Source organism: Anser anser (genome assembly GCF_964211835.1).
Source record: "Anser anser genome assembly, chromosome: 4".
In the NCBI taxonomy this organism is placed as follows: Eukaryota; Metazoa; Chordata; class Aves; order Anseriformes; family Anatidae; genus Anser; species Anser anser.
The window spans coordinates 60,103,686-60,129,221 of NC_139724.1; the positions used below are offsets into that span (position 1 = coordinate 60,103,686).

A 25,536-nucleotide genomic window follows, 5' to 3' on the forward strand; every position below is an offset into this window, starting at 1 on the left:
GTTCTTCCCATCCTGCAATTTCCTCTGTGCTTAAATTTAAGGATACATTAAATTTTATTAGATATGAACACAAACTCTGTGTGGGAAACATGTTGGAGCACCGCTTTTTAATTTCTTAATTCATTTCTTTAAGTAAATTCTTAAATTCCCTTTTGTTCCTGTTTATGTGTTTTCCCTGCTTACTGGTTTGTAGGTTTACTGGAGGAGAAAATGATGGAAGATTTGGAAACCGAAGGCCTTGCTTCTGCAGAAGCAAAAAGCAGGAAAAAAGTTGAATGATTGTATCTTGCTTCTTCCCCCTCTCCTTTCCATAAGTGGGTGTTGGAGGAGGGAGCAATTAGCCAGCATGGGCTGACGGGCGTCCTCCTGCATCCTGGACACCGCAGCGAGCATCTGATCCCACCCTGCCCTCCATCCCGAGGATCTGACATACACGTCGGGGCTTTTTGCTTCAGCTGCTGACGGAAAACAGTTGGCCTACCATTAAGTTTAAATGCGAGATACAATTAAAAGCTCAGAACTCTGATGTGGTACTTTAAAAATCCCTCTGTAGATGGAAGGAGGTTTCTTCTCCATTGGGAACTCTGCATTATTTAGTAGATTTGCCTTGCAGGACAGATAGTTTCAAGGCTTTACGATTATATAGAGGATCAAACATTTCTGTGGCCTGAATTAAAGCAAAATAATCACCAGCTTCACAAAACTTTGTGGTTTCCTGGACAGGCTTTTTTCTTCCCTTACCTTCTTGTCTCTGAGCAGATTCTTTTTCATAAACCCTCTTTATTTGACACATTTTTTCTTCCCGTAGCGCGTCTTCGATCCGTTTCCCCAGTGAAGCAGCTCTGCCACCTCAAATAAAATTACATTTCCAGGCAGCTGTTCCTCTGCCTCCTGTTGTGAGCACCCGGGCGTCCATGTACCAGAAACCTGGCTCCCAGAAAGCCGGAGAACCTCTTCTTTTACTCAGGGAAAAGCAATGCATTTCACCCTGCGCTGTTCATATTCTTTCAGTGCTTATAACCGTCTTTGCTTTTGGTATAGACTTTTCACCGAATTTAGAACTTTTTAGCTTTTGTCGTATGTTTTTCTTTGGTTGGTTTTGTTGCCGGCCTCTGTTACTCCAACCACGCAGGACTTTGCTAATATTTCTTCAGTCTTCCTGGAGGAGTGCCATGCTCCTCAGTGCTTTTGCTGGTCCAGGGTGAAAAAGTATGGCTCCAACAGACACCCTAAAAATCCAGTTATTTTGAGGGGAAGAAAAAAAAAGCATTATGCATTTTACATCTCCTTTAATATACAGAACATATTGGGTTATACTGGCGTGTTTGGTTTGAAAGCGAATATTCGTACTGAACAAAAGGTTTCATTTCTGCAGTGCCCGAGACATCCCCAAAGTGGTGGGTCTTTAAAAAGCACTTCTCCCCCCAGTATTTTCTGTGAATTTCCAACTCCCAGCTGCCCACTGCTGCTTCTGGCGGGGGGGCACTGCCTGAACCTGGGAGAATTACATCCACCTGCTGTAAATGATGTACGAAATGCAAAATCCTCACCTGCCCCCCGCGCAGGGAAGGGGGAGACAGTGCTTTGCCACCGCTGGTTCAGTGTTCTCTTAGCTGAGGTTCCAAAGCTGAGAATCATTAAAAAATAAATACAACTATAAAGGAAAAGAAATGACAGCTGGAAAACATTGCAAAACGGCAGAACAAACAAACAGAGAAGCCATTTAAGCCCAGCTACCACTGCCCCTGGCTTGCTACAAGGACTGACTGCCAGGCACGCTCACTTCTTGTGACTTGACTTTTTTTTTTCTTTCTTTTTTTTTTTTTTTTTTTTTTTCCTGAGAACTGTGCTTCTGATCAGCCATAGCACCTGGCTGAACCTGCCTATTTATCTTTTCCTTTAATTAAGAAATGATGTCAATGGGATGAAAATAAAACCTGACAGGATGAAGATCTCCTACTGTACTATAAAAACAATGGGAAGGTGGAGTCGAGGTGTTTATTTTTGAAAGCAAGAAATCACCTTCTAGTCGCACGAGCCTGTTACCGTGAGCTTATTATTGTTAAATTAACGAAGGAAAAACCCGTCCAGCGAAGCGAGCGATGGCAGATCTGAGCAGGCAGCCAGAAGGCAAGCTGCTCGCGCAGGCGATGGTGCAGTAGAGGCTGTGATGGCTGCTTTGGGGCAGCCTGGTCCCGGCTGGCTCCGAGGGGGTTTTGTTCTGAGTGGGCAGGCTCCAGAAACTGCCCGAGACTGCTGGAAAGCAGTGGGGTGTCAGGCACTTGGTGCTCTTTTAATGCGCGGGAGCTGGCGATGGGTAGAAGGCAGTGTGGACACCTGTACGGCCTCTGGAGTTGGATCTGGGGCTGTTTGCTGGCACTGCCTGCACGTGGCAATGGGAACCCAACCCTGCCAGCCTCCTGAGGAGGAACTTGCTCCAAGCCTGCTTGCTCGGCTGCTTCATGCAACAGCAGTTGCGGATTTTTTTTCCTAAATTTCACCTTTCAGACTGTTTGCTTATGGCTGCAGGGAAGGGTCTCGATCCACTCTCGCTGCACAGCCCTTTGCCAAGGTGAACACTTCTCGTTGGAGAAACTGAGCTGGCTTCACTTCTTGCTTTTGGAAGACAGCTGAAAAAAGCATCTCCCCTTCTGCAGCGTGGCCGAGTGCTCAGGTTTGGCCGGGGTGAGAAGTTCTAGGGTTTTGGTTGCTTTCTTTTCTTTTTTTTTTGGCTTGCGGAGACTGACACTGCTCAGGTGAGCGGCTGCGTGGGTGAGCTGCAGGCGGGGAGCGAGCAGGAGGATTTCTTCTTCCCTACCCTCTTCCCCACCGAGCTGAAGCGCCGGGGCTGCCCAGCGCCTGGCCGCAAAGGGGCATGCAGAGAAGGGCAGCGCCCCGACACCCGCCAGGGGACCCCTGCGCTGGCTCCGGGAACGCGCCCGCAGTCCTCATTTAAATCACTCTCGGATACAATGAAGAATAAAGCATTTTGATCAGAGTTAGCGGTGACCTATTTAACATTTAAACTGGTTGGCACTTACTTCAGCTCGTTTATGAGTCCTTAATGAGTTTAATGAGTTCTCTCGGATGTCAGCATTTACTACTAGTGTAGCTTTATGGCCCTGGATTCGGGAGATGTGAGTGGCTGCTTGTGTGACCTTGGGCAAATCCCTGCCTATAGTAGTGCCTCAGTTTCCCATAAATAGGCTGTTGCGAGTTACCTTTCATGGCTGCCTGCACTGCGAACTGTACAGGACAGTAATTTTATTACATTTTGTTTGCATAATGCCCAGCATAACGGGCACCTGGTTTTCAGTAGGGCCTCTGAATAATGCTATTTTAAAAATGAAAGATGATCATTAAGGAATGCAGCATAGCATGACAGGGACACACATTTATATGTACAATCTTGTCTTAAAGAAGGCAGAAAAATAGTGGTGTCTATTAGTCAAAGTAATGCAGTCCCAGGACACCACAGCAATTATTTCATTTGTATTACTCTCTGCCTGTGTGAGAACCCTTACGTACTTTCCAGATTTTCAAACAGATAAGCAACTTTTTAATTGATGCTTAGCCTGAATATATCTAATGTCAGCCAACTGTTGTTAATAGGAGCTATTATAACATAAAAGTGCTGATATTTTAAATGCAGTTGGTCAATCCCAGCAGGACTATACATCCAGAGCTCTTCTACAAGGTTGTATTAGTCATTTGACACTGGTGCTGAATTTATGTTGTCAGATCCATGCCAGCTATTGAAACTTGACAACTAATTCTGGATAAGGATGATTGGAATTGATAAACCCTCTTTTATTTTGGGGGGAAAAATTGGAAGTGGCTGCTAGTTCAAATAGAATCTCTTATCTAGTATGGCACGATGGCATTTAATGAAAAACATTCAAACAAATCTACTCTTGGATTGCCCTGAAGATAGAGAGTTGCAGAGTTGGATGCAATTCAAATACGTAGTTCTTTATTTTGCATAACTTTGGGGCATGCCGAGACGTTTCATCAGTACCTGATGTCATTAACTGTGGCGGCCACCGCCTAAATGTCTCGCTCCTCACGTGTATGAAAGATGATTTTGTTAGAGGAATGCTTGGAACATAAGAAATAATGTTTGTTTGTTTCATATCCTTTGCGTGTGTTAATAATGACACCTCAAGTTATTAGGACTGAAACACATTTTAAATTCGAGTGTAGTTTTACCCTATGTAAAAAAACGTTACCTTGGGCTTGTAGTATTACAGAGTAGAATGTTTGTTTATTTATAAGCACTGGCAGTAGCTCTGCTCCTCCTTTTACATGCAGTACCCCAAAACAAGCGAGAAGGATGCACAGTGTCCACTGTCAGGCCACCTCCTCCTGGCTGGTGGAGCTGCATTACCACTGGGTCATGCCACGCTAAGAAGCCCTCGTGAAAGCAGTGAGAGCCTGACTGTGTGACAGCACGTCTAGGTGGCGGTGGCACTGGCTTTGTCCTTGTCCCTGCTGCCTTGCCACGTAGGCAGAGCCGGTGCCTGAGTGTTTGTCCCTGCTGTGTGGATGCTTCCCGGGGTTCACAGGAGTACCAGACATCAGAAGACAACTCAAGCCATGTTGTCAGGTTTAAAAATAGGAGAGAGATCAGCAAGGCTTGGCAGTGTCACCTTCAGACCTTTCCGGCCTGTGCAGCTCCATGATATGTACGACCCTGTGGGGCTGCGTTGTGTCACCCAAGCAGTGCTCTCGTTTTGAGGACTCTCTCCCCCCTGTAAAGTGGCTTTTACAGGGTTGGCTTTTTTGGTTTGGCTTTCCAATGTAATTTTCATCATTCTTCAGTGCTGCAGCATAGTCCGATGTATTTGAGGTGTTGTTTCCTCTTGTAAATACAGATAAGTAAGGCATTGCCTCGGATGCTGCCACGTGGTGAGCACTCAGTGGACCAACTTCCAAGCAGTCGTGAGTCAGCTTTCTCCACCATGCCTCTGGTAGTGTTAAACTGAAGTTATTTTTATTTGTACATAGGAACTAAGCTAGGGATAGAAATTAAGCTTTTATCAGGTAACAAAGCACAGGCTCAACCCACCTGAGTGGGTTTACCTTCTGCCTAGTTCTTCCAAGCGGGGTGTCTCTGGAGGCTTCTCAGTAGAGATAGAGAAGACCGAAGGAGGCTCGAATGGGGAGGCAGCCAGGAGGCAGCAGCAGGAACAGGGATGTCGGTGTGGCTGAGGCAGGCCGAGTTCACCCTTAGGAGGGTGGCTCAGCTTCTGGGGCGGCCTTCAGGCGCTGGAATTACCCTGGGCTGAGCAGCACATCGCATCTCAACCTGCCTTATCCACCCCTGTTCCAGACCTGCCTCGCTTGTAGCGAGAATTTGGCCACTGTCCCGTTTCACAACCCTTGCAGTGAAAGCACATCCTTCAGAAATTGCAGGGGCGCCATCGCCGTGTCCCTCCAACCCGGCCCCCACCCTTTCTTTTGCTTACCAGAGTGCAAGTGAGAAAATGTTGACAAATTGTCGTCCGCCAGAGGTTCCCAGGTTCTTTTGCCTCGCTTCTATTTTTAGGCTGATTTCCTTTGCTATTTTTGTTTCCATTGTGTTAAATTTTGCCAGATTTCTGCCCAGAGGAAATCTTTATAGCTCAATTTTAAAGCCCTTGCAATTGAGGATTTATCCTGGGAACGACACAATCCAACTGGAGTAGCACAAATGGCACAGTACTGAAATAAAAGGTTATCAAGACTGTAATTTATTTGTTTAGGCCACTTGGAGTACAAAAATGCCTCTTATCTCCTCGGCTCCCTGAGTGCGTTGCCGCACAGTGGATGCTTTCAGGCTGTCTCGCTTTCCCTGTCAGTCATTTTCTCCACAGAAGCGTTGTTCAGGAGGCGCAATTAAAAAGCCGTTTCCTCGTCTTCCCCCGCCTGCCCTGTCCCTTCCCTTCCCCCTCAAAACCGCAGCTTGGGCACAGGTTGTTTCCTGCCTTCCAGGTAACGAACTCCCCTCGTGTCTTGTTACGTGGAAAAGGCCCGAGATAGCAAGGCGGCCCGGCTGGATCTCCAGCCGTTAGGATGGAAAGGAGAGGCAGGATGCGAAACCCGCTCAAAGTCCGACTCCATGCTCTAATATGCATTTTGAATTTATAGAGAATTGACTCGTGCCATTTGTTCAAAGCCAGAAAATGCATCTGATCTGCAGTTGAACTTCTCCTGCTCTAATAATGTGCCAGGCAGTTTTCAGAAGTGATGGATACTGTTTTTCACAAGTCCTTTCTGCCGAACTGATTCAAGGCCAGCGACAGTAACGCCGGTGGCAGTCATTAGCGATGCCCCCTGTGAAGCTATTCAGTTAGGCACTCGACGGCTGAAGCTGTTGGGATTTTTGCGACCCTTTTCCTTGCCGGCAGCCCGTTGGGCTCACCGCAGAGGAAGATGCCATGCCCCTGAGGGGTGAAACAGGGTGAGGAGTGATTAGTGCGTAATTGGGAGACACCCGAAGTGACGAAGAGCGGCAGTAGTCCCTCGTGAGGTATAAGGGAGTCATGGCGTACTCCAGGTAAGGTCACACTGGAGAGGGCCATAACCAGGCCCCAGACACCAGCAAGGAGTTTCAGAGAATCCCTCATCTTCCTCCTTGTGAGGGACAGCCCAAGTTGGTCAGATGGCTGCTGTCAGGAGGCTGAGGTGCTCCCGAGCCCGTGTGAGGGCAGATGTGCTGCTGGCTGACGAGTAGGAAGAAAGTCTGTGTTCAGAAAGGCTGTGTTCATGGAGACATGGGGCACAGAGGGCTCTGCTTTCCCCACAGAAACCCTCTTTCTCGCCTTGGCTCTACCAGAGGCTCTCTGCAGCTGGCACTACGGCAGCTTGAGTAGGAGCCTGGCCCGGCTCGGAGGAGGGAGCACGGGGTGCCTGGGTGTGCTGAGGGGCTGCTGCCCAGTGCTGCTGGCTCTGTGCGGGGCCTTCCCCATGTCCTGCTCCGAGCACGGGGATGGAAGGGACGCTGGAGGGTAAGGAACGCAGAGTTTGACTTGGACAAGGAGCGTGGTGATTAATGTGCGGCTTTTTGACAAATGGGTGTTTGGAAGAATTGGAAACAAGCGAGTCAAGGGCACTTCACCTCTGCCAATGCGCAGTGTTGGCAGCTGGGGAACCGCACAAGGGAAGATTTTCATCTTCTGCTTACAGCTCTCAGCCCGTGCTACAGCTGGCTGAAGACAGAGCATCTAGGTCCCCAGTGTTTCTGTTTTTACTTAAAAAGCAATGAAGCAATTTGAGATGAAGAGTGTCTCTCTGGACTTCTCTTTTGGCCTTCTTGAATCAGGCTGGAGAAATTTTGGTCAGTTCCGCCGGGTGAAGTGAGCAGAGGTGAGGGTGACTGTCACGGACCAGACAGGCATTGCTGAGTCCTGCGATCAGGCTGTTGTGTTCAGTACCGTATGCAGATGTGTGTTGGGTCTGTCCGCCTCCTATAAGCACCTATGAAAATTCTTTCTGGCTTTCTACAACTCCTGGAATATTTCATGGGCTATCTTGTATCTAAAAACATTTCTACATAGCCTCCTGTTTTTTTTTCCTTTTTTTTTTTCTGTCATGTAAATTTATCACCAAAACCCAATCCAATGCATCAAGTATAAAAGCAGATGCGCTTTCCTTTCTCTGTTTGTTGTTCTGTACATGTTAGTGAATAGCCCAGATCAGAACTTTCCACTGAGAAGTACTTCATAAGTAGTCCCCCTTCACCCCACTGCCTGCCAAATGACTTGTTATGAGAAAGGGGATCAAGGGTCTGTTTCAAAATGGCTATAGTCACCCCTAGTGGGCTGGAATAGGTGGCTCAGTTACTGTGTGCAAGGTAAAACAATGCTCCTGCACGTGGTAGCACCACTGTCAGGCTTTTCTCACATGAGCAGGTACCTCCACCACCACCTCTGTGGATCCTGACCATGTAAGATGAGCGCACAGAGGAACCGAAGTGCTGGAGGGAGGTCTGCTACATGGTCTGAGCAGGCTTTCGCTTCTCCCTGTGCAGCTCACAAATCAAAGGTCCCGGCTGTGCTTATACAGGCATGCCCAGTAGCCAAATACATAATATGCTCGGGAAATGCCACATTTGTCAGACTAGAGTTTGGCCTTTATGGCCACTGATCTTATTCCCTTAGCAAGACATGGAGCCCAAATCTAGTCACTTAGGGACATAGCAAATAAATAAAAGGGCTCTTTAGCCGCCCTGCTTTTTTAGGAGCTAATAGTGGCTGAACTCTATGAGAATATGATAAGTATCAAACACTTATTTTTCCAACAGAATGACAAATGTCTGGTTAAAAAAGGGTAATTGGGTAATGTAGAGTACAATAATATCTTGGCGTTCTCTCATTTTTTTAAAAAGAAAAGTACAAACCATAATGCATGCAAGCTAACATACAGATAAAAACCAACTCTTTCTCAAAACATGAGCTGGCTTCTAACTAGTGTCTAGTTTGGGTACCCGGAAATGCAGTCCCAATGTAGTTGTTTTGATAAGCACATCAATCATTTTATATTCCTCCAAATTTTAAGGAGTTTGGGATTTTTTGCTTCTTTTAGGATGCTGTGTAGATTACAGAATGGTTGTGGTAACGTGATCATTTGAAAATAAGTACTAAAGAAATAAATGCTGTCACGGTTTCTGCCACTGGAACAGCTCGTCCACGTCATGCCGTTCCAGTGCTCGGAGACCTCTCCTTGCTGGGTTGGGGGTTTTCTAACTCTATGAATGTGTTCATTGCTACTTCAGGAGGATGTTTGGAACTTCAGAGGAGAAAGAAGCTAGAGTTCCCATGTGCACTAAAGCAGAGATATGCGGTGCCACAAGTGAGGAGTATAAATGTGGTGTCCTGTCCACCTGCTAAGGATTGCTCTCCTGTCCCTTCTGCAAAATATGATCTGCATAAATATGCATGAATTTCTGTTTGTTCCCTCCAGATTATTATTATTAATTAATTAATTAATTAATTTTTAAATGTGGATAGCACACCACAATGACCACAATGAAAAACTTCAGGATTTTACTGCCGGCCATTCAGCCACAAATAGGCTTCCCTTTTGTATATTTTTCTCCATGGTATAAGGAGAGGGAGCTGGGTTTGCCCTATATTTGTTTGACCTTTCCTGGATATAGTTATGGGTACAGGAGCTGTGCAGGTGGTCTGCATGTGTTCTGTAACTATTTGCTTGGGTCTTCCTGATATCTGTGTCTGTGCTTGGAGAAATTTCTTCATCTGAGACATCTGGACAAATTCCTCTTTTTTTTCACCTGGAAAAAAAACTTTCAGGTGGAAGAGAAGGCCTTGCCTGGGAATGCAGGGACATACAGCAGCCCTAGATGAAGGTTAAATTGTATAATTTGAAAAAAGAAAACCAACCCAAAACCCACACGCAACCTTTGCAGAATTGCTGCTTGCAGAATTGCTGCTTAAATCGCCCCTTAAATCACCACTCACTTTGCCCAGAGAGGCCGTGGAGTCTCCTCCTTGGAGATATTCAAAAGCCACCTGGACATGGGCACACTGCTCTGGGTAGCACTGCTGAAGCGTTGGTGTTGGACCAGATGGACCCAGAGGTCCATGCCCACCTCACCACTCTGTGATCCTGCATAAAAAGCAGTCCGTGTGCTTTCAGGAGGTACATGTATGTGGTGTGTGTGTGCACGTACATGAAAAATGACATTTCCCACCCATTCTGCACTTCATGTTTGACGTGACATTTCCCACAGACTGAAATACGCAAGGGTTCTCCAAATAAAAGGATACACACACTTCTCCGTTTGGTCAATGTTCCTGTACGACTCTAGGGCCCTACCCAGCACTTCTATGCATACACTTGAAAAGTATTAACATTTAGATGGGAGAGAGGTGCTGGTGATTACAGCTTAATGTTGTGAACCAGGCAGTCAGAATTACCCTAGCATCCCAAATTACTTCCTCTGCCCCCACCTGCCCAATGCCACAGACAAATACAGAACAGGGCTGCAGGCTCCTAGGGGCTCTCTGCGAGCGAAAGGAATGCTTCTGAGATCCTTCTGCAAAGAATGCCGTGCAAAAGCCACGTGTCTTTATAATGTCTTTTAACATCTGGCAATGTCAAAGGTAATCAGAGCTCATCGGGATCTGGTATGTAAATATTAGGAAGGAAAATATTCAAATATTCTTTATGATTTCTTTGCAGTTGTTCACCATGTACCAATCTACAAAGAAAAAAAAAAAAAGGGTTTCTCCTTTATATCAAATGCTCTCAGATAGTGAAAAAATGAAGTCTGTGCAATTGCCTGAATAATACTGTGTGTCAAGATCCTTATACTTTGCAAGTGGGAGTTTTTTCCTTTTTCTATGCAATGGTTAAAGTCTTTGCTACACCTCCACATTTGCTTTCTGTCACCTGAATCCACCCCATTTTTGCTGACACTGCTGCTTTAAAATATTTTCCTAAGTTATTTTAAATGCAAAAGAGCATATTGATTTTTAAAGCATTATATTGTCATTTTTCTGTTTTATTAAAAAAAAACAAAACCAGCACCAGCTTAGCATATTTCACAGCTTGCATCCTGGGCATGGAAGCTCTGCAGATGCAAATATGATCCCCAAAAAAGAAAAAAAGAATGTATTGAAATGCAAAAGATCGGTATTACTAGATGAGTAGAAAATTAGCATGGTAACTATTTTATTGCTAAAACTCCCTTGCCTGGTATATTTCTTACTCTCTGATTGAAGAAGAAATAAAGTTCTCTCATTTTGTTGTGTTCCTGATTTGTTGGATATTTATCGATTTACGGATCATAATGCACATTTTTTTTTCCATCTAAAGTAAGAATATTCAGTATCTGTCATGCTTTCTATGAGTAACTGATTTCCTATGATCTGTAAAACTGGTTTGTACCAATATAGTCGCTAGTCATCAGCATTTCTAAGGGGTTTCTTGAAAGATACTCATTCATTCTGCTAGGAATCAATGAATTACACTAATGTTGTACAATCAGATTTTCTGTAAATCATGAAGAAATGGTTTTAGATGCAGGTAAATTTCTATTGAGTAAATAGACTTCTTTTATATCTATCATGAGACTTAACTGTACTTCCTGGAAAAAATCAAAATAACCAGATCTCCTGGGGAAAAAGAGGCATTCATCATCCTATTTAGCCCTTGTGCTGGTGAGAACAATAACATCACTGGGGTCATTTCCTCTGTTAGGAGCATGAAGAGTTTTTGACGGTCTTAGAACCATAGAATCATAGGTTTGGGATGGAAGGGATCTTAAAGATCACCCAGTTCCAAACCCCCTGCCACGGGCAGGGACACCTCCCACTAGACCAGGTTGCCCAAAGCCCCATCCAGCCTGGCCTTGAACACCTCCAGGGACGGGGCATCCACAGCTTCTCTGGGCAGCCTGTTCCTGTGCTTCATCACCCTCATAATAGAGAATTTCTTCCTTATATCTAATCTAAATTTACCCTTTTGTAGTTTAGAGCCATTGCTCCTTGTCCTATCGCTACAGTCCCTGACAAAGAGTCCCTCTCCCGCTTTCTTTAGGTGCTGGAATGGACCTACTCGGTTCAAAGTGCCGGAGGACAAAGCAGTATCCAGCAGCACATCCTGCCCAGACAGCAGTTTTGTCACAAAGGGCTGTAGGTTGTGAGGCGGCTTCAATACTTTCTCCTTTTCTCTGCATACAAATAGAGGCAGCAACAAATGTGCCCCGAAGTCATTTCTTGTTTTCTGGTGATTCCTGGCGTAAGCATTGTAAGCATTTGCCCAAACACCGCCAGAGATGAGCAGCTCTACGAGTGCTCTGAATTTCGCTTGAGCCCTGACCTTAGGGAAGGCAGAGAGCAGAGCGTCAGCTTCGTGCCCGTCGGCATCTGGGGACAGAGGTAGCTGCAGCTCTTTATTGCCTGAGAAATCTTGTTACACAGGAAATATCCCCAAGGTTGAGGTCTGCTGTCTTTAAGCCTCTTCATGCTACACGAGCAACAGAAGAGGCCTTAGGGCAGAGAAAATTTGATCCACTCTATTTAGTGTTACTGTACAGCACCTTAGTAGCCACACTTGGAGTCCTTGCCAAAGTCTACTAATGCTCTTTTATCAATAATGCTATTGAGAGTTCAATTAAGTCTCGCACCGATCTGTTTCAGTTTACCTTCAAACAATGCTAAATCTGTGGAAAAGGTGCTGATGCTTACTGCGGTGTAATTTGTAACTAAAATTTTGATGATTTTTATGGCCTGACAAGACTATGGTTTTTAATTTAGCTGAAGAAGACACCTATGGCTAAGAGTGCGGGGTGTTCATCCGAAATGACTGTTCTTTAATAGGTTTTTTAATCTTAAGTGCAGAAATACAGCTTTCTTGTGGATGCTTACAAGGTGCAGTAAACCAGCAAACTGAAATTAATGCCAGGTTCCAGTCTCTGCATCCCTGTGGCTTCAGATCCAAGTGTCTCTTAAAAACTCTCTTAATAACAGACAAATTTTTCTCTAAATGAGTAAGAAGTGTTATTAGCAAATGACTTCTTGTAACAGGATCTGATTTTTTCATTCCATATAATGGTCATTTCAGGAAGGTACTAAACTGAATCGTTCATTTCTTCTTTGAGGTGTCTCAGACTTGGCTGGAGCATTTGCTTTCTTGTCTATTGTTTCGGAAGATAGCGTATTGATTAATTAATTTTGAGAAATGTGAATTCTTAAACCCCTCAGAGCTCAAAACTCCCTTTTTTCCTTCAGCTAGCAATATGATGAGTTTCAGTTTAAGGATCTAATCCTGGCAGGCGCTGAGCTCAACGCCCATCAGAACTAAATCCTGCATATGCTGTATCTTTATGAGGCATTACCTGTTCAATAAAGACTTGGTCTAAAAGTGGTTCATTTTTTTCCTTTTTTTTTTTTTTTTGGTCTTTTTTCTGGAATATTATATAAAAACCTTTGTCCTGCGTTGTGCTGAAGGATTTGAAGGAGGAGTGCGGCCCATGAAGAGGGAGGCATCTCTCTTCTTCGTAAAGGAGAGGGAGAGATGCAGAGGGACATTGATGGAGGATGTGGGCTAAGCAAGGCAGCAGGAAGATGTGACAGCAGTCAGACATCAGCGGGTAGGCAGGGTCAAAACTGCACAGCTTTCAAAGTGAAGATGAATTACCTGAACTTAATGTGGAAGGAAAACAAGAGAGGAGGTGTCAGTAACAGTGGAGCGTCAGGGATATTAGAAATGGTTTTTATTTTGTTCCTCTCGGTGACTTCTTAGCCCCTTTTCATTATTTCAAGTAATTGGCTATCAAATGATCTCCTGGATTTTGGGTCAGTCTAATTTGTTATGACAGGTGTGAGGCCTGTGTGATTCACTTCCTCTATTTTAAGGCCTTGGAAATGTTCACGTCAGGTTTGTATCTGCTTGTAACTGGCTTTGTTGAAATAGGAGCTCAGCATTCAGGTTCATCAGGGCACTACTCATCTGCCGTACCCATCTATCCGTCAGGTCTTTCCCTGGTGCTTCCTCGACAGCATCCATGCAACTTAGCCCTCTGTACGAGACTTGGATCCTTTCTAAATATTGTGAAAAGAAATGGTCACCTTTCGGAGGGTGCTACATTGATGTAGCAGCCCACAAGAACAAGGGATGTATTTTCTCTCATCTTCCCCTCGTTCTCCAGCATCTTTTTTTCTTGAACTGTCTTAAGAGCATCCTAGCTCAGCATCTTCTAGTGCCTGTAGTGGCTGTTCAGAATCTGTGCTCAGTGATTTGCCTGCCTACGAGCTTTGCGGCCTCCTCTCAACTTCGGTTATCTGCAATTTTATTCAGTGCAGTATCCAAAGAAAAACCATCAGCCTATCTTGCTCTGGACAGGTTATAGAAAGTAATGTTAAGCAGCAGCAGCTTTCATTCTTTTCAGAAGCTTTCATTGGTCACCTGGTGCTTCTCTCTTGTCGTAGCTGTTCCAGGAATAAATACTGCAGGGACAGGGGTTGTGCAAATACCACAGGTCACATTTTCATTCTCAAATTACCTTACATGAAAGAGTAAAATGGGTAAAACATACCATTAATCAGCCAGTTATGTAGGGTGTCCTGGCTTAGGATGCAGAGTGTTGCTAAAGCCTTGTGCTGGCAATTTGATATGGATTTTAAGGTCCTTGTTTAGGACTGTTAACCTGCTCTGTGGGTATCTTCCCCATAGATCTCTGTCTCCATTCTCATTCTTTTTTAATTGAACAAGACAGCTCAGAAAAGTAAAACTGCAAGAGCTTGTACAGGTGCGGGCCATAGGAGGGAGGGAATCGAACTGTGCTATCATCTTACATGAATTTTATGTGGTTATTTTTCGCCTGGGTTTCATAAGCAAGCTGAGTTTTTAAATCTCTTTTTAAATGAGAGAATTACGTGCTCTGCTCCAAGTATACGTGGACTTCTGTCGAGATGACTGAGTACTACGACTAATGTTTTTTTGACTGTGTAGACAAAGGCAGGCAAGGCCCTGGTCAGCCGAACTTATCTCTCCTGCTTTCAATATCTAGTGCTCTGAGAAAAGCTTCCTGCCTTTGGAGGAGGGAAGCACACCAGGCGTTGTCTCAGTAAATCCGAAGTAATCCTATTGAAGAAAATGTGTTAAATAATGTAAGTGAATAATAAGATGGGTGCAGCCAGAAGATGGTCTGAGCATTTTCATGCCTAGTCTTTTACGTTGATAAAGCTGAAAGGTATTGGTACATATGAGGTTAAAATGACATCTGGGTTACCTTTGGGTTTTGCTTTTGTATTTTGCAGGATTTTTCTCACATTGCCTCTTATAATAGGGTATTGACAAAGCAGCCTGGAGTACCAGCCAGCTCCAGAAACCACTTTGGTTCTCTCATCACACAGAGAATGAGGATGCGGGACGCAGAGTTTAAGTCTCCCGACTGCCATGCATTTGCTAGGTTATATTATCATGCATGCAGTGTGTCACTGGCTGTTTTACATAATATAACTAATTGGAAATAAAACAATATTGGAATGTAGAAATTGTCACAGAGTTCATTAGACAGTTAGCAATAAAAATAAAGCCTTTTAACCTCCTGTAAAAGTGGTGGTGTTAGCTGAGCCTCCTGCTCTTCCAGCAGGGCAGAATTCCTCGGAGTAAAAGCTGTTACTCCGTGAAGCTCGCAGCAAAACTTAGAGCAAGTGACAGATTTCGCTCAGCAGACTCAAGTGTACATCCAAGAACATAAAAGAGTTAAGAGATGCTGGACAGCGGCCATGTAGTACCTTGTAGGTTAAAAGAGCAATTTTAAAATCAATACTTTTGTTTAACTGGCGACCAAGGTAGTAGTTTCAGGCTAGGTGAAATATGTTAAGAGCAAAGCCTTTTCACAAGGAGCCTTTTCAGGTTATCTGTGCTGGAGTACTTGGCGATGTCGTGTTGGACATGCATGGCACCTGGGAATTGCAAATAAACTAATCTCGATGTGACAAAAGCGTGCATAATTATTTTGAAACCCGAGGGAGATTGAAATGGCCCTAACTTGGTGGTATCCCGTAAGTGATAGACAGGCTGCTGCAGAATTTATAATGGATCATTTTCCTAGAAGATGAGAAGGAAACTTAAAATAACCTCTTCTGCTGCAGCTCTAATACGCTTGCACTTCTAATTGCGAGGCTGGGAGCAGGATTGAGCGATGGCAAGCCCTTCAACGCCACAAGCAGCACTGACTCTGGCTGTTTCGTGGCTCGTGCCTGGCTCTTCTGTGAGGTCTGTGAGTCTTCCTTGGCCCCCGCTGTTTCTTTTCTTAAGGTTATTAGAAGAAATCACAACTCCATCAGGGCACAGTAGTCGAGAACTGTCATCAAACAGCCAATGACCAGCTCTAAAATAGGGTAGTAAGTCAAGGCGGACTGTTTCCCATTCTAGTTCCTGAGGAAAATCTCCTTCCTTCGCTAAGTAGTTCTCTGAATTTTTACCAGCTGGAAAAAGAATCCAGTTACACCCTGATAATGATATACAACACCAAAAAAATCAATCTATCGATCTCCTTAGTGTATACCAAATTCCAAGTGATCAATCAAAACACAGAAGATAAATCAGCTAGCTTGGTTGCAACTCATTGGCTTTAGGCAGAACTAGGTATTTTGCAGTCCCATGCTATAACAAGAGACTTTGTTTTTATTGCACAAAGCAACAAGTAGGAAAAATTATCATAACGGTTCTTGTATGAGAAGATGAGAAAGCAAGAGATGCGGCGTCTGAGGTCAGGAAGCACCGGTCAGCAAACAGAACGTAAATTGCAAGCAGAACGGCACAGGCTTTGAGGAGCGTACCAGAAACAGAAATCCCTAATTGTTGGCTGGTGCTAACCGTAAAGTGAGAGGTCGCAGTTCTGCCTCTTCAGCCAAGGCAAAATTCTGCTGCCTCGTTAGGGACTGAGCTGACTTCGGAGAAAGTCGCCGAGGTCTTCACAGCTGAGGGTCTGCCTGCAGCGTACCGTACCATGGCCCCCTTGCACCTGGGTGTTTGTTTGTTGCCTTTGCCTGTAATGCATCTGGTCCAGTGCACCACTGGAATTCATCTCAGTGTCACGGGAGCTGGAGATTTAAATGTTAGCAGTCAGGAGGAAAAAAAAACACCATTTTTTTTTTCTTTGAAGTGGCAAAGTTGTTGAGGGAGGGAGAGGGGAGTGAAGAAAGCTGGGCAGTTAGTTCCCGGAAATCTGGAACGTTTTCCTGCTTAAAGAGGATCAGAGAAATAAGAGGTGCAGTTTTCTGAAAGGACCCCCTCAAGTCCCCAAAACGGGAACTCCTCAAACCACTCCCTGCCTTCAAAATCCCAGCCCTTTTTATTCTTGTGGCATTAAAAGCGAAGTAGAGGAACATAAAAAAGGATGGTAACATGCAGAAAAAACATAAGACTGAAAAAAACAAACGAACAAAAATATCTTAGCATATCTGCTTGACATACTAAAATAGTTCTGTTTTCTTGAAAATGTTTATTGGAAAATGCATTACAAAACCTTGTAACAGCTGGAATATGGTGATCTAATTGCTGTTTCAATAGCACTGTGAACATGGAAACATATTTCCTATGCAAAATGTCAAAAAGGCAGCAATCAAAGCGAGGCTTTAAGCTTCAAAACAAAGAAACAATGAGCTGATTTGTAAACATTTATTTCTAAGGTTACATTTAAAACCAAAATGGAACAGAATAGGTTTGGAGACAGCGCAACAAATCTTTGTACAAAACATGAGATTTGGGGAGAGTGGGTGTCTGCTGTCTGGGAATTGCTTGGGCTGCATCAAGATCTGGTTCCCAGCGGTGCTGGAAGTCCTTTAAACAATGTATTCTTCTGATTCAAACAAAATCTTTGAAAAAATTGTCTCAGGGGCAGTGTTTGCTCACTTTGATGGTCTGGAAGGCCACGTTACCGCTTGAGAGCACCGCAGGAGTTCGCTGCAGTGCCAGCAGCCTGCCTGCGTGGTGATGGTGGTGGCTGGGCACAGCCCGGAGATGTGGGCAGCCAGAGCCCACGGTCCTTCTGCCCAAATATCTCCTGTGCTTCTCACGTAATGCCCTGCGAACTGCCCGAGCTGGCTGAGGAGGAAATCAGGTTACGGGGCATGTCCCTGCTCCGCACCAACCTGTGCCAGCAGCACGAAATGAAAATCCTCTTAAATATTACTTGATAAAGAAATAAATCTGTTTGAGAAGTAAATTTACTTTTCACCAAGGCTATCCATTTGTAAGATTCTTACTGTATTGTGCTTGCAAATAGCATTTATTTCTGTAGCGTAAATATGCAAGAGTTCATTTTAATAAAAAGTAAGCCCTAAAATAAGATAAACCCCATGACTAGACTTGCATTGAAGATTTAAAGTGCATTCATCTGCTGTTTTTCTATATAAATATTCATTGGTTTAGTGCTCTCAGGTGTTGGAACTTTTAATCTGCATTCAGATGGAGGTACTTTAATCAGAGAGTTCATAAAAGTCTCTAACTTTTTTCATAAAAAATAGAGTAGTAGATATAACAGAGGGCTGCAAAAGCTTAAAAAAAAGCTAAACCGCAGCTCTAGGAGAAAAAAAAAAGTAAACACCAAATGGCATTTTGTGCCATAATATCAATATTCTATTAAAAATAAATCTCTCACTGTTAGACCGAAGAGTCTCAAACAACCTGTCACTTCACTGCAGTCTTCAGAGATGACTGATAATGGGGAAAAAATCCCATAGCATCTGTTTACCATGTACTCACACAAACTGTTAGGAATGTTTTTAAATGTCAGCAGTAATGTATGCATGTATTAGCTATCACAGAGCAACAGCTCAACAAAGACAGCATCACTGCCACACTGGGGGCTTGTGCTCTAAATTAGGGAGGTCAAGTGACGGAGGTACAAGCTGGGTATTTTTCAAACCATATTGTTTGCCTTATGCAAACCAGAATAAACTGTGCAGTCAGACGCAGTGACAGTGCCAACATATGGAGTCTGCGCACTCGGAGAACGGCAAAGCGGGATTAGGGTAAATCTTTCCATTGCAAGAAGGCTAATTGTGAAAGGCGCCGAATTTAAGGTCAGTGGGATGTGCGTGGGGGTAAGGTGGTTCAGGCTGTTGTTTGCATTAGCGAGGAATCACCTTTCGTTCGATAACCTAAGCATTCATCACGTGTGGGGTGTCGTATAGGTGCAGGTGCTGACTAAACAGTGCTTGTGTGGCAGCATTGTTAGCAGCTGCTCTATTACCTCACAATTCTGCGCTATTTAACTGCTTAGATATGGAGCAGGGTGTGTTGTCCTGGCAAAGTCATTGTGCTACAAGCCGCTTTTCACACTGAAATTCATAAATCAGTTTTTCCCCCGTTACTCCGTAATAGAAATGTCTCTCTCTCTCTCTGACTCTCTTTGAGTGTGCACAGGTTTTTTCTTGTTTGCCACTAAGACCACACGTTGTTAAATGTTCGTTCAGCAGTCAAAATGTGTGAAGAGTTGTTTTTTTTCAAAATGATGAAGCAAACACATTTCTTCTGCCCTAAGCCCTATGTGGTAAGCCTGGTCCTGCCTCGAAAGTTGCGTGGAGTGCTGGGTCTTAAGAGAAGCGTCAGTCCAAACAGGTTGCAGGCAGAAATTAATTCCTACCGCTGCCTCTCGCAGCCCCCCGACACGGAGCCTCTGCAGCAGACACCTGTGTTGACACAGACACAGCGCCGGTTTCGGAGAGGATCCCTGCGGACATGTTGGGGGCCGGCGGCGCGGCCGGGCCACAGCCCGGGAGCTAAAATGGCGCGCGGGCCCGACCGTAGGTGTGTGAGGTGACGGGGCGGTGGGCCTCTGAATGCCACCTTTGTTGCTCCCCCAACCCATAGTGAGCATTGTGGAGCTGCCCACAAAGGTGTGTGGCCTTTAGTGAGTTAAGGGAACTCTACCGAGCAGTCTTTAGAGAGTTTTCTGTCCTGACATTTCTTTTATGGGGGTGTGGGCCATGATGGCTGATAGGCAGTTTCCATACAGAGTCGTAGTGGCCTTTAAATCTGGCAGTTAAAAAATAAAAAATAAAAAGCCAAAAAAGAGCAGAGAGAGATCAAGGACATAATGTTCTTGATGAAACAGACTGAAATCCCTGAACAGCAAAGAGGGTTTTTTTCTCCTTTAATTATCTAGATCATTTGGCCAGCTGCGAGCCATGAACCCAGCTGGTCGGCTGGGGCGCGTGAGGGAGGCGCTGGTAGTGTGGCTCTTCAGCCTAAAAGCTGAACGTAAATGTTCTCCTCGTGGCAAAACGGCTCCGAGAAGAGGTATCCCGAGTACATGGGAGGGAGATATCCTTCAGGAGATGTTTGACTGCGTGGATCGGTGTGGTCCCTGTTCCCCTCGGTGGGGAGAAGGGCTGCTGGGGGCCGGCCAGCTCCTCGGCCGGGTGGTTCAGCTGGATCCTAGCAGAGCTGCGAACCAGTTCCCTAACTTCTGAAGTGGGTAATTGCAGTTGAATTAGAGCCTCGAGAAAGTAATTATTAGAGGCATTGTGGAACACCCTGCTAACCCAGCAGTAAATTAAACCACAGACTGGGAACAACTGGCGATCGTGAGATTAGAGCTTGCTTTCGGAAATTTGTTCACTCGTGGTAAGTATATGCTTTTCTCTTTCCCAATTCTAAGACTGAACGTTGCCCCTTTGGAGCAGTAGACTAGTGTTGCTCCTGTGATCAGCAGGTGAGGGACGGTCTGCGGTTAGAAAAAGCTTCTGAAACTGGGTTAGGAAAAAATGCATTGATTTTAGAGTTGGGAAAGTCCTGCAAAATGGACAGGAGATACCCAAAGCTGAACACACAATGAAAGGCATGTTTTGAAAAACTATGGAAGTTTCCTTGCCTATCTTATTATAAAAATAAAAAAATAAAAACAACACATTATGCAGAGGTTTGAAAGCAAGGACATAAAGTTAGAATGTTGCAAGACAGAAGAACCACATTTCAGAGAAAACTGCCTTGAATGTATTTACCAATGCACAAGCAAAGCTTGAAGGAGAACTGTGAAAAACTTAAGCTTAGCAGCAGGAGTAAACAGCAGTTTCTGAGGGCTAGTTTCTGACACTTTTGTTCACGTAGCTGGTTCAGAAAGCGTTGACAGGCTTTTTCATTCTTTGCTGTTAAATGTTGAATACACAACCATTTCAAAGGTACACTTTTTAGGCATCAAAAAAGATACCACTGCAAAATTACAGTTATTTCCCCAAATGATGCATCTTTTTTGAATATTGTGCAAAATGTATTCTCAGGAGAAGAGAGCTTTCTTTTGACCTTTTAGGAAAATATAATTTTTGTATGCCTTTCTTAATGCCTTAGTAACATACAAAAAGTGCTCTTATTTTTATATGAATTTTAGCTCATCCCATGCTTGGTTCTTACAGTGACACACTGGTTTTCCCCAGATGAAGATCTGATCCAGTTCAGACCCAGCTTTTCAAGGAAATTGTGCCATTTGTGAAATCACTCAGAATTTTAATTTGTAGCTGTAATTTCAGAATAGAGATGTCCACGTTTGGCAAATAAAAAGCTGCTGATAAAGCCCAAAAGGAGCACGGTGCCTCAGTGAGCAGTGTAGAAAATGAGGCTCCTCCTTGCTTCTTGGGATTATAATAGCATCTATGAAACAGCAGAAGTCTGTTGGGATATCAGGGCAATTTACATGTCCTTTCAGCTTTACTGCGGGCTCTTCATGGCTGGCCAGTCCTTCATTGTGAGCCCCTTGAGTTTGGAAAGTCCCTCAGACCAAATCAGAAATAACTGCCACTAATATACACGCTCCTATATTTGGGTTTTCAGCACAGCTCTCTTCTCAGGGCATGTCTGCACAGCAGTGATAAATCGTAGACGGCCTCCTTTCCCACATCACGCTCCTCTTTCTTTCTTGCATTAATGGATTTGCAGCTGAACAGAAGTCTGGAATGTGTAAGCAGTGATAACTCTTTGTGTTACTTTAAAACATTTTCCTTGGCCTCTCGTCTGGATATTTGAGATGGTCATAACTCTAAGTCCAGAAAGAGGTGAGAAAGAGGAGCCAGGTGCTTGGAGGCAAAACATGCTTGGTGCCAGCTTTTCTAGGCAGCTACCTGGTCCTTGAGACAGCAGAGTCTGCATTCGAGGTTGCCGGAGAAGGTTGGTGCGTCCCCTACAAATTATCCTCTGCTCACTTATTGCTCACATAAACTGAGCACAACACCGTATACACGATTCATACACGTGCACACAGATGTGTGCGTATTTACATACCAGTTCGTGCAGCGGGAAGGATCGCTGACACAGCCTGGAACTGCAGATGTTGTCACCAGGCCAGAACTGGGGACGTGCATTTATCCCCCCACTTCAGCGACGGCAGGCGTTCATTTTGTCCTTCTGATGTTTTGTAACAGCTCCTGGTGCCTGTTTGACGTGGTTGTTGTCCCTTAGCATTAGCTTCCAGGCAGTGAAGGGAATCTGTAAGTGGCTCCGTTTCTTCACCTACTGCTTGCTTTATGGGGCTTCTTTGTAATTCTCCGATGTCCTCTGTCCGAGCCCCTTTCAGACAGGAATGAATTAAACATCTCAGCAGCATTCAATGGCATCCTGCTTTTATACAGGGCGAGGAGGGCTGAGGCCAAGTCACTCTGGTGATTGCAGATTTTCACTGTATTTTAGCACAGTTTCCAAAGTTAAATGAAACACTTGCTGAAAATATGGTGTGCTTTGGAAGCTGGGACTACGTTCCTGGGGTGCTGCTGAAACCAGTGTCCTGTATGAATTCCCCAAAGGCACTATGAATACCTAGTATTTTTCCCGTGGAAAGTGTAGTGCCTAGCACTGTATTTCCTAGCTCTGATAACACACAGAGCCTCAGCTTCGTGGTTCCTGGTTGCCTGCTCCAACTAAAACTCTTGACTTTCTTATTCCTCTTTTACAAAAGGAAATACTTCAGAAGCATCTTGGATTTTGTATGCTGTTTGGGTGGTTCCAAGAGGAACACGTAAATCACCTCTAATATTTGGCTTAGGCTTTGCTCAGAATGATGCAATTTCACAAGAGTTGGCTGTAAGTGGTATTTCTAGACATAAATTTTTAAAGGGAAACGAAAGCTAGTTCAGCAATGAGGCGTTCACAGAGGGACCTAAGAAGAGTAACAATGAAAATAGTTGCGGTCCTCTAGAACTAGGCTTGGTAAGAGGTCTTCTCTGAATACACAAGACATCCTCTTCTTGAAAAGAAATGTCTCGGGGTTAGTTATCTGTGTTTTACTCTTAGCCTAGCAACTGGCAAGTTGTGTAGCATTAGCTACATTAGCCGATTTCCGTCTCCATACCACTACCTCCTGATGAGAAGATGTTACATACCTCTCCCTCAGGACTCCTGTAACAGTACGTCGTAGGGATGATGCAAAATTCTGGTCTCAGTTAAGATGATGTAAATCCACAGTACTTTGCCTGACCTCTTGGGAGTTTGTCTGGATTTTAGTATTCGGTTTGTTGATACAATTCCAGTTTTGCTTGGAGAAGCCTATAAGAAGCAGTCCTATTTTGTCTTAGACCTTGCTTTCTTCCCCTTCCCTTTTATTTGAAATGTAGGGCATGAACTTGGGTTCAGTGGGAGCGCCATACCCAATCTATCAACATTTTTATCTATTGCCTTGTAACATATGGTGCTGATTCTTACTAAAAGGTGATTTACAATTTGTAAATGTCTAAATTAATTCTACATTGTTTAGAAATCGATACTTATTTGAATTGATTATATTTCTATGCCCTTAATTTCTTTTTTTTAAGAAAAGGGCTGACACTGGCACTTGTAGATGAAGATGAAATTTCTCCACCAAAAATCCTGGAAAGCTGTTCCTCTGATTGTCCGTGTTTAAGGACAGCACCATTCTAAAATGCTCATGTTTCCTCATTATTAAAATAACACATTGCAGTTTTGAGCTTGCTGGTGGTGATTTGACTGATGCAATGCTAATGACTCCAATGGATATACTTCTGATTTGCATTGAAATTGCAGAAAAGCAGGACTGGTCCCCAGATGGAGGAAAATTAAAAGTCCAGAGCTCAGTTCTTGCCTGCTTTGCATAATGTATGGTCGCTTGCAGGATGGGTGCAAAACTCAGGATTCAAGAGAGCGGGCAGTCAGATCTGTGTGGCAAAGCGAGGTGGTGGCTGGGTGAGGAGCAGCTACTTGGGTTTCATTCCCAGCCTTGCCTGTGGCATCCTCAGGGACTCTGGGTCCTTTCATTTCCATTATGCAAAATAGGGTGGCTAATACGACATGCTTAAAGTGTTGTTGAAAAGATTCATTATTTCTAAATAAACTGAAGCTAAATGCAACTATTAACAACTATAATTTGGAAAATGTTTGTTTTAGAGCTCTGTGAATGTGGAGTTGGTAGATTTGCACTGAACAGCTATTTTGAGATCGGGAAGGTCGTCCCTGTTAAGATAACAAGCATTGTCATGAAGGAGGAGTAAAGAAATTTGGTGTCATCAAGTACAAAGGGAAATCTAATGATTCAGTAAAACCATAGTGAGGATTTCTTACTTTCAGGGTACAATCACAAAGAATTTACTTAAAATAATTGTGGGAAGTAAGAAGATTGTCGTAAATTCCTCAGTTCTTTTGTGTTTACAATAAACCTGAGTTTGTGATATGATCAAGAAGCCTATTTACTGCTGATTATGATGTGTAAGTAAAACATAAAAAGATGTATTTTTTTCCTTTCAAACGTCAAACATTCCAACTTCGATGCGATTCTCACAGTCAAAGTGGACAGCTGGCCTAGTATCACCTATTGATTAGTGATTTACTTGGCAATAAGGTGTATTTATTTTCTGTACTGAGCATTTGCATCACTGTTCTCATATTTTCCTCATCCTGTGCACATTTAAGTCACTGAAGAGTAACACCAAGTGCATTGCTTCTGCTTCTTTCTCTCTCATGTGAGAGTCGTTCCTTCTCTAGGGGAGGTCTGTGCCTCTCGGGTGCTGTTGCAGCTGCAGTTTTCGCTGCAGGAAGTGCAGGGCATGCCTTCGGTTGGAAGTAGCACAGGTAGTCATCGGTGAGAGCAGTGGACCTGACAGGCCCTCCACGCCAAGGAAGGATGCTGTCAGTTCTGTAGCTACGTCCAATTGTCACGTGCAAGGGTCTGCTGGATCCCAGGCGCTCCTAAGCTTTGCAGTTAGTTGAGTGGGAACTTTCAAGATCCCAACAAGTGGGTTTGATGCTGGGGGGCTATCCTGCTACCCCCAGGTGCGCTTTTCACAGCTCTGTACTCGCTTCACTTCACCCTCCCATGTCCTGTGGCCGGTCTGCTTTCCATTCCTTTTGAGAGTACAGAGGTAATGTCTTCTGGTTAGGAGGAGCCTTTCTTTCCCCTCAGCCTGATTCTCTGATCTTCTCTAAGTTTCCAATTTTCATTTGCCTTGGATAAGAGAAATCCCAAGCACTAGCCCTGCCAGCTGGTGTCTGTATGGAGAATCATTAGGAGGCAGCGGAGCTGCTTGTTGCACCACATAAACAGCCCAGGATTCCAGGTCTCTCTCCTGTTGTCTGCAGCAAGCAGAAACGTTCTGCTGCAAAATGGGGGTTCTACTTGACAGAGCAGGCTCTGATGCGACGTGATAAAATACATGTTCTGTGCCGGGTAGCAGGCATTTCACATCCAGATAAGGCCATGTTTGCAATATGTCACAAACACACATAACAGAAATACTAGAGATGTATTGATTTACCTTTTCTCAGAGATGTGAATACCAGGTGTGTGACTGGTTCTTGAAAATCCTGCTCTCAGTTTGGTGGATTGTGTGTATTATACTTATATGAAACAGCTGAAATGAGAGAAGGACACTTAAATTTTTCATCTTCTCTAAATTGGTAATATTCGGAGAGTCTTGTATCAGTACCTTCACTTTATAATGCCTTATCTGAAACCTTTGTTAGAGAGGGAGGAATTGCATGAGTGCAAAAATAAGAGTACTTCTTTATAAATACTTGATTCTAGGACTTTTCAAAGCTTTTTTTTTTCTTTTTTTTTTTTCCCCCAAAGTTCTAGGA

At 44.1% G+C, this 25,536-nt stretch overlaps 1 protein-coding gene across 3 annotated transcripts in view; it reads left to right on the plus strand.

The window, feature by feature from the left end:
• Positions 1–25,536, plus strand: part of PPARGC1A (PPARG coactivator 1 alpha) — a 360,860-nt gene that overhangs the window by 149,580 nt on the left and 185,744 nt on the right. For 2 of the 3 annotated variants that reach the window (XM_083834449.1, XM_083834452.1), the window contains exon 1: positions 16,395–20,091. The exons of the other annotated variant lie outside the window; for it this stretch is intronic. The gene's annotated coding sequence lies outside the window, so the exon portion shown is untranslated. Of the gene's footprint in view, positions 1–16,394; positions 20,092–25,536 lie in introns of those variants that run through there. 3 annotated transcript variants of the gene reach the window in all.